Source organism: Rhipicephalus sanguineus, chromosome 6 (assembly GCF_013339695.2).
Source record: "Rhipicephalus sanguineus isolate Rsan-2018 chromosome 6, BIME_Rsan_1.4, whole genome shotgun sequence".
NCBI lineage: Eukaryota > Metazoa > Arthropoda > Arachnida > Ixodida > Ixodidae > Rhipicephalus > Rhipicephalus sanguineus.
The window spans coordinates 64,448,732-64,456,428 of NC_051181.1; positions in this window are offsets into that span (position 1 = coordinate 64,448,732).

The following is a 7,697-nucleotide window of genomic DNA, read 5'->3' on the forward strand; positions in this document are numbered from 1 at the left end:
CTTTTTTTTTTCTTGCACTTTGCTTGTCATATCGCTTTCGCTATTCGCATGTATGATCGCTTTTTCTACCCTATGAATAACTTGTCAATCATCGAGGCTTGTAAATAAGATTTGCACCTATTTCGCTTCGCAATGTAATAAGGCATGGTAGGTATACTTTTCAACCATAACGACGCAGGAGGTAAGTATACCTATCGAGTTTTGTAAGTCAAGTGACGCGTCCTCCAGCAAACTGTGACAATGATGTGCAAATTTAATATAGCTTTCGAGAAAACGACTCCAAACCATCAGGATGGCAATGTCTTTTCTTACAGCAAAGAAGTGTACGTAGCCCCAGTAGCGGCTGAATAGCACTTCTACCGCATTGTTGTGGTCAAGTTTCGCAGCAGTTCTTTTCCGGCAGGCTTCCTGGCACCAGTGATTTTTCCGGATAATGTTCGTAGCGAGATAACACTTAGTACTACAAAGCCCCATCGAGAACAGTGAATAATGGCGCACAAACGATCGGTAACTCTCGTTAATGTTATGCCATCGCGAATTCATGGACAGTATTGACGCACATTACAAGCGAAAAATAAAAGCTACGGAGTAAATTTAGTGTTTACTTACGGCGTCCCATGTAAGGGCTGTCCATGACCGCGCAGCTGTTGTAGTCGGTGTAGTAGAACTTCCCAACTGTTGCTGGTGCGTCATCTGTTAAAAAGTATGTTTTTTTTAAAGAATGTCCGGGCTAAGGGTTTTTCCACTTAATCTTTAAATCATTAAAATATCAGAGGCTCAGCAACATTGCAGGTATGCATAAAAAATCACATATCCACGGAGTGAATGATGATGAGTGGGCGAAGCTGCGGAGGTTCATCGGTAAACCGTGAATCTTCCGTGAATTCTGCCCAGTACATCATCACCGACGTGAGATCGGGCGCGTTTATACTAAAGGTTCGATGAGTTATGACGACTTGCAGCGCACTTTAATTTTACATGTACGCTGTGAATTTTCATTGTTTAGAAAACCATTGCTTAGAAAACATCTGGCGTCTTTCGTTAAGCAGCTGGCGTCTTTTCGTTTTGCTTTAGAAACATCTGGCGTTCTTTCGTTTTGCTTTTACAAAACATCTGGCGTCTTTTGTTGGTTTATTTCATCAATCAACGGCGTTTTGAACAAAATTTTTATTGTTTAATCACGCACAGGAGAAATCTCACCAGGCACTACCTTGGAGGTAAAGAATGGCTGCTAATGGGAATGAGAGACAGAAGAAGTCGGCTTTTAGCTAACGCTGCGAATTTTTTATTCAACAACGCACAGGAAAAATCTCCCACCGGCACCACCTTGCTGGTCAAAGCGTAAGACTGGTTACATACTACGTTACGAGGGACGAACGGGTGCCGCTATAAGGAGCTTCGCCCCTAATAAAGGCTGGGCATGCAAATATTGGGACGTTAAACCCCAGATATTATTATTATACATGCAAACACGGACAGAAGAGAGAAATCGTGACAACAAAAACGGTGACGAACTACTACAAACGCCCTAAGCGTGTGCAAAGGAGCCAGCGCAAAAGTAAAAAAAATGTGCGGGCAGTTTGCACTAAGTCGCACAAAGCTTGGTACAGCGCAGCCATGGGCCCGTCGCTGATCATATTCCCCGTTGACCGACACCTCTACCTTCAAGATGCGCTGCTTACTCCTCGCGATTACGCCCTTTCTTAGGACGCCCCACGACTCTCTCCACACGATCGGGGACTGCCAGGCTATGCGCTATAGGGAACCCAAGCTCAAGTTTACGGCGCGACGACAGCGCCGCGCTGGGGCTCTTGAGAGAAGCTCTGGTGAAACTAGGGGCACGCGCGGCCTACTCAACCTGTTTGTCGGCAGCGAGAAAACGCGCGCGCGCACGTTCCTCAGTCGGTGCGGAGAACTGGGGCGCCGTGCTGACAGCTTAGCACGCTGAACCGAGAGGCTTGCTGTGCAAAGTTGCATTTCCGCGTTGGCAGAAGCGACACCGCGGAAGCGAGGTCCGAAGTATTGCTGTGTCGTGGGCTGCCACAACAGTGCAAGAAACACCAAGGCACGCGATTCACGTGTGAAACTGTATCAGTTCCCGGGCATGTCGCACGCGAAATAAAGGCGAAAAGTGTGGATTACCGTAGTAAGGAGAATCAAGTATGTCCTAGTTGATAGCACTGTGTCGCCTTCTGTTTTGGCTGTCTCAGTTCATCGCTTTCGTTCGTTTCGACTACTTGTATCAGTACGTAACGCGGCGCATGCGCGTAACGACTACAGTAATGATTACTCGCCGTCTTCTCGCATTGTGAAAGTCCAGTTACGGTCGTTACTGAAACAACTTTGTGTTTTGATTTCCCGTGTTCGTGAGACCTACCCGTCGTTGTGGAACGTTCATACTACTGCTATACCGCGGTTAGCGTTGCGCGGTTGGTTGAATTCACCCAAACTCGGCACATTGTCAAAAGTTCGGCACCTGCAATTTACGCGTCGGGAAGTCTGTTTTATCACGCCGGAACGGACGTGTTCGTGCAGAAGGTTTTACACGCCTGTAAAGTCGATATTCTCATAAAAAGAGAGTGCAAGCATGATGGGAGAGCCGAAAAAATGAGGCGAGCAGTTCAACTTTCTTCACAGTGGTTAAAGCTCAGCTAGCTGCCTCGCGTCTGAATCGGCGGGTGGTGCTCCAGCGGCACGGAGGACTTGACTCTAACCTTCTCAGGCTTTTCTAGTGCCATGGTCGTATAATTTCTTTTTTTCAGCACGCCGCAAACGTATTTTGACGATAGTGCACGGCTGCTACTGCAAGCAGGCCATATCAAAACAAAAACCATACGCTTCTTACTCCCCAACGCAGACATCGATAGCGTGCGCGGCTTCATTTCGCAGTTCATATGGACCATCACGTATCTTCAACATGACAGAATGAGTCGTACCTTGAGGTATACGTCCTATACGGTGTTATCGCGACTTTGAAAATGCATCTCGCGTTGAGTCGGGCGTCGTTGACGTCGATCGTCTGCTCTTCACCCTGAACGTAATTGACGAGCGTTTATTCTTTTATGAAGTTCGCTTTTCGGAAGTGCCTGTCCAGCTCGGAGATCTTTTTGAAGCCCCACTGCAGGCGGTACATTGTGAGGCAACGCGAATGTACCGCGAGAGCTCTGCACGTGTGCGGAAGCGAGCGGTGGTGCGGCGGCGAGAACGAAAAACGCTCGTCGCATGCTCCCAGTTTCTATTTTTCTACCTGAGATGGCGCTGCCTGTCAAGAGCAGCAACGCCACTAAGCGATGCTTGGGAAGCCTATAGAGCGGAGGTTGCGCGCGACGTCTCGTTGGTGGGCGTAGCTTAGTTAAAACGCATGCGTGGCTGGGCGACGTGGTGCGTTAAGCAAGATGACGCGATGCTTGCTTCCTCTTTCTATCTTTTTGCTCTCTCTCTTTCTCTGCTTCTTTCTATCTCTCTCGATGATGTTGTTTCTCTGTCTTGCCTTGTCTCTCTTTATGTCTCTCGTTGCGTAACTTTCTTTTCCTTTCTGCTTTTCATTCTCTGTATTTCCCTCTTTCTCATTTTTTCTGCGCTACGCATTACTCTCCCCCTCCTCCTCATGATCACATCTCTCTTCGTCACACACACTTCTCTATCCCACCGTCTTGCCACAATATAGTATATAAGATTATGCTATGCTCTGCTAGAGTGCCATTCCAACGCAGATGCCCTGAGCAAAAAGCGCGAATGACTAACACACTCGTCTGATTCCCTGCACGAGTCATCCATGCTTATTTCTCAGCGCAACTATATAAGTAGAACAGTTGCAGCACTACTGGGAAACGGCACATGAGGAACACCCCCGTGCAGAACTTTTACAAACAGTCGTTCTCCTGTGGTTCCATTTTTTGTTTATCCATTGAGAAGAAGAATTTTTATCTTGAGGAAACAAATTATGAAAATTTTGTAAAATATAGAAGGCAGCTGGATTAGGATGTAAAAGCGTCGTGAACCAGTGGAACTATAGCAAACGTAGAAATGTATTTGCTATACAACGTTGTTTTATTTTGTGCAAAGCTACAATATAGCGGTCGTGGGTTTATGGTCCCACAGTAAGCATCAGAGATTCTAGAGGAGACAGCAGAATACTGCGCACATGTTTTGTTCTTATGTTTTTTTCATTGATGGCAACTGTGTTCTGTTTTCTCTGCAATGATGGCGCAGATATCATAAAGAGCTGTTCCGTTATCAATGCAAATGGGTCCGTGGCTTCGTTTTCGGTAGTTATGAGTGTCTCTGCATGTAGTACTCGCCTTGGGCCTAGTTGCTGCATGTGTACTATCAATGGTAAACTTGGAGCCAGAAATAGGACCTCAAAGGAACACAAGTGAACTGCACCGCTCGTCTGTATGTTTTCTTTTGTGTTCCTGAGTGGTCGTGTTATGGCGCAGAGTGTAAAAGTCGTACTGCCAGGTCAAAATTGCCTGACCCATCACCGCTCGCTGCGGCCACACTGGGAACTGCTCTTCTCAATTTCTACCTCTGAAAGCAACTGGTTTCAGAATATCGATTGGTCTTTATCAGAACCCTGGCAAAGCTTTCTGTGTGACCAAGGCCTCTCCCCTGTTTCTCCAGTTTTCATGGCCGTGTGCCTGCTGCGACGACGTAATCCCCACACACTTCTTAGTATCATCTGTCCACCTCAACTTCTGCCTCCCCCTTGGGCATTGGCCTTCTCTTGAAATCCAGTATGTTCCTCGTATTGACAAATGGTGTCCTTAGTTTCTCGCTATATGCCCTACCTACGTCCTTTCTTTCGTCTAGATTAGGACTAAGATATCAATAACGCGTACTTCTTCTCTCACCCACTGGCTCTTTTCTTCTTGCTTAGGTTTGATCTAGTGGTAGCGGGACATTAGAGTGATATTAGCACGGCCAACCATGGCCAATGCAGGAAAGACAAGAGGTGCACATAATACTGAGTTATACGCCACGTGCGCGACATGTGAGGCCTGCGTAAGCTTTACCGAAACTGACGAAGATGCGGAAAGCGGCTAAAAAGGAGAATGATTCCTCGGCTCCGCGAGTGGTCGCTATCCTACATTACGAATTTATTGATCACGGACAAATTTGTGTATGAGTACACAGAGCCCGCGTGCAACTGTACATTTTCACAGATAACTGTTTTAACTCAATTCGCTACCTAAGTGCGTTCTACTAAATATGATCAAACGTGAAACGTCTGGCCGACGAAGCATCAATGTGTGTACTAATTACATAGCACCATATGCATGTTTGTATGTTGCAACGGTATTTGTTATAATAAGCGAAAGCTCCAGCGTTAAGCAGTAGGTCTTAGGATAGCGAAACATTCAAAGTTTCTTTTTTCCCTGCTGGGTTTTTACTTCTCAAAAACACGATATGATAGTGACCATCTGGTGATATTTTACGTGCACCTAAATACTAAGTACACGGGCCTCTAGCATTTCGCCTCCATCGAAGTGCGGCCGCTACGGCCAGCATATGATCCCGCGACCTTTGGGTTTTAGTCGAGCGCCATAACCACTTGAACACCGTGGCGGGTAAGCGGATCTTTCGGAAAAACGGCCACACGATATTTGGGTCAGGCCCGTCGCCAGGGGGGGAGGGGCTAGGGGCCCGGGCCCTCCCCACGAAATTTTGTTGAAGTAGGTGCTTTTACCAAAAATAAATAACGAAAATAGGTGTTTTTCTCAAATAGTCATGGTTTTCAGCAAGTGCCCCCCCCCTCCCCCCCCCTCCCGAAAAAACTTCCTGGCTACGGGCCTGACTTAGGGCTTCGTAGGCATCGCTACTAGTGCCGTGTTCCTCAATACAGTCTCCCTGCGAGAGCATAACAGCCATCCTGGCTATACATTATGGTGACGCGCTAATGACATCGTAGTTCTTTGTTGTTGCTCTATGCGCAATAGTTTTGTGCAGTCCTATTTTACATGCGAAGTATCTTAAGGCGGAGCTCAATCCGGTGGTGGCGGTGTGCAGCGTGACCACCCTCACTGCGCATGCGCATACCCTCTCCACACACCTCTCCACTCCCCCTCACCGTTCCCCCTGTCCTCTACCCCTCTCCACTCACCCTCTCTCCTTCCCCTCTCCACTTTCCCTCTCCCATACCTCTCTCCACTTCCGCTCTCCCCTCCCCCTTTCCACTCTTCCTCTGAAACGCGGGCTAGACATGCCGAAATTCTCTCCTGCGCAACGGCGCGATGAGCTCGAGCGCATGTGCGTCCCCTAACCTTCTCTCTCCTCTCCTACGCTTCCCCCCTCTCGCCCGCCTGTCGACCGCGTTCCCCGCTCGCCCTGTGAGAATTAACGGCCAGGCTAGATGGAAGATACGACGCGCGTAGCGTCACTCTTCGCGTTGCACGACGCGAGGTCGGTAGCATGCCCATCGAACGCCAACGGAACGCGATCGTGCAAGTGCTCCGGCTTCGCATCGCCTCATGGTCCCCTTTACCGGGAGATGGTGTAATTTTTTTCTTACGTTGCTTTCCACTGCTGAAGTAAATTCGATTTTCGGTCCATTGTCGTTGCTATGTCCACTATCTTTCTTATTTCACATATGAGGCAACTCACTTCTTATTTTTAAAGGAAATAAATGCTCGGCACCAAAGGTATGCTGTAAATTACACATGCGGTGAGAAAGGCACGGCAACCGAGGCGGCTCTGTGTTTTTACACTGACATGTCGTCATAGTACGTCTATTTAGGCGATATCTTGCACTGCACAGCAAAGGCAATGCTGCATGTACAAACGCTTTACACAAAGAATAAAGAAGGATCCGTCCCGCCATTGTACGCCATAATTTCAATATTGATAGCCAATATAACAGAAACATATATCACAGAATAGTAAGCGGGGACCTTTTCAATAATCTATCCTATCTCTTTAATTGTGTTGTTCATATATATTTCACGAATATTCCATGGCCCCAGCATGATGTGAATTCCTTGTTTTCGGCAAAGCAGCTGCATGAACTTTGAGAGTTGCAACGTATCTCCAGGTAACTCATTAATGACATCTCACCGTTCACTTCATTTTTGTGCGTACCTGTCACCTGTGTGCTCTGTGTTCTCGGCTGTTGCTTCTCAAAATTATTTCGTTTTTTTATTGCTTCCAGGCTTTGCTGATGTCCATATGTTCACTAAATCTATAAATTCTCTCTCTTGCATGAATTAAAAATTTGTTTCGAGCCAGACCAGGTCACAACTTTGTGATACGTAGTGCACAATCAGCTTTTAGTCGCCTCTTGCGAAAATCGGTGAGAAAGGAACGCAGTATGTGGGCAATCAGAAGTGATGTGGGCAACGCGGAAAAATATCCCAAAAATGTATTCGTCAGAGAGCGACATGTCCCCTGTAACTCACTTTTACCAGCTTGTTCTGAGCCCAGTATACGGTCAGAGGGCTACGTTTTTTGGCGTACAATTATTTAGAAGGTTTCACTTTTCTCTAATATTAGTGATAATTGAATCCTGATGAGTTAGTACATCTTAAAAATGACATTTTATTCCTTACCTGAGCCCTCCATAAAGAGAAAGGTATCGGGGCTGGGTCCTTCGGCTACGTAAAAAGGAATAGTTTTTCTGTAAAAGATAGGGAGCAGTTAGAAACTATGTGCTCTGTTTTAAGGGCAACCTTTCTTTATAGGATATTGGGCAAAAATATAAT